This window comes from Aplysia californica, unplaced genomic scaffold, assembly GCF_000002075.1.
Source record: "Aplysia californica isolate F4 #8 unplaced genomic scaffold, AplCal3.0 scaffold00660, whole genome shotgun sequence".
Classification (NCBI taxonomy): domain Eukaryota; kingdom Metazoa; phylum Mollusca; class Gastropoda; order Aplysiida; family Aplysiidae; genus Aplysia; species Aplysia californica.
Genome location: NW_004797930.1, coordinates 390426 through 392449, shown reverse-complemented (window position 1 = coordinate 392449; position 2024 = coordinate 390426).

Sequence of the window (2024 nt, the reverse complement as noted above, 5' to 3'; positions counted from 1 at the left end):
CACACACACACACACACACATTCGCACACAGAGTGGGTATGAGAGTGAGAGTGAGAGAGAGAGAGAGAGAAAAAAAAGAGAGAGAGAGAGAGAGAGAGAGAGAGAGAGAGAGAGGGGGTTAAGTAGAGAAACAGAGAGACGGATAGAAACTGAGAAAAACAGAGGGAGACGCAGAGAGAGACAGAGAGTGTTAGAGAGAAAGAGAGTGAGGGAGAGAAGAGAGAGAAGAGAGAGATGAAGATTGATAGATAATAGAGAGAGACAGAATGAGATAGACTGGGAAGCATGGAAGTTGAAAGAGCAGAAACAGCCAACGCCAAACTCAAGTCTTCTCACACACCACGATAAACAGACGACGTGAGAACACGACGCCAGACGCATGCACCAAGGCGGAAATCCCATGCTGACAACGACAACAATTTTAAGAAAACGAAGTTTGGCTCAAACTCATACAACTGCACAATTCTCTCAAACTAGCTTAGCACAGCTGTACTCGCGAGCAGACGACGCCAATTTTGCTGAATCATGAAGGGCCAGGCCTAATATGCTCTTCTAATAGCTTTATGATTCAGAATATTTATTTGATGTGAATATCGTTGTTCCAAAACATAGGGTTATCAAGTTATAGTTGACATTAAATATTTTGGGGATTTGTGGGTTTTTTAAAAGTATGTTTTATTTGCTGGTTAACTTATGACAAAGGAAAAAACAAGATGTTTAAAGTTAAAAAGTGTGTTGACTACAATTGGTCGCTTAAGAACAAGCGGGCTAACCCAGATTTCGTGGGTTTCCAGAAATTTTGACCTACACCAAAAGTGGGCATTACCCTACCCGTAGAAGACGTTTGGTTTCATTGATGTATATATTTGTTTGGTTATAGAGAAAACTCTCCGTGTCTTATAAAGAAACTGAACAAGGGGCAAAAACTTAACCTTCGATTTTCTCAAAACAGCATTTTATGGGAGGGCACCCTCGTGCTTAAAAGCCAAAAATTTACCCTTTTGAACTCAAAACGGTTTAGAAATGTCATGACTTCTTATTTAGGATTGTAATAGACCGGAGGTATGTCATGCCTCCTTCAACATGACTACGATTATTCAGGAGGCAGGTTGCTCCGACCCTGCCTGCAAAAGTCAACCCGGGCTTAATGAGAACATTGAATTTTTAAAACCAGCTTCACTACTTCTGTGAGCCACGGTGAAGGGCATAATCACTACACCAGACGTGCTGGTCCAGATCTTGGACGGGGCTAAAACGAAACTTAAAAGAAAGTATTTTATAGTTTCTTTAAAGAGGGGAAATGTTCTAAACTTTTCCTGGCAACCTGTATATCCAAAGACTTTTGAGCTTCGTTGTTGAAATACTTTTTTTAAAAGACAAATTTCGTAGTTTTAGGACCCCATTGTTTGTCTGAGTGACGATTTGAGGAATAATACACCAGTATTCCCGTTTACATTTCATAAGTATATAAATTTACTTTCATCCAAGTTTACCTACATAATATACTACTAGGCACAATGACCTAGACCTGCAGTTGTGCACAATGTCCTAGATGTATGGTTGTGCATTATGACCTAAATCTGCTTTGTTTGTGGGAACAATGAAGTACAGAAACGTTTTCGCCCATAGAAAAACAAGAAATGTATATTCTTGTCTGTAATAGCTATTGCCAGATACACAAGACAAGAACTAAGTGCCGATCAGGCAAACAAGATAAACGTGTTTATTATCATGGGACACAACTTTTCAACACAGAACAGTTGCAGAGTTGGGGGGGGGGGGAGCTATTCCTGTCAGTGACGTCACACCTGTTAACTTCCGGCGTGAGTCGTGGGATCTAGGTCAAAAGAATTTTCGTGTCACTTTGTGTTGTACCACTTTTGGACAGACAGCGTATCGTTTGGCATAACACTAAGGTCAATATAAGAACATGCAGGAAATGTTCTCGCGGCATTCTCTCTCTCTCTCTCTCTCTCTCTCTCTCTCTCTCTCTCTCTCTCTCTCTCTCTCTCTCACTCTGTTTC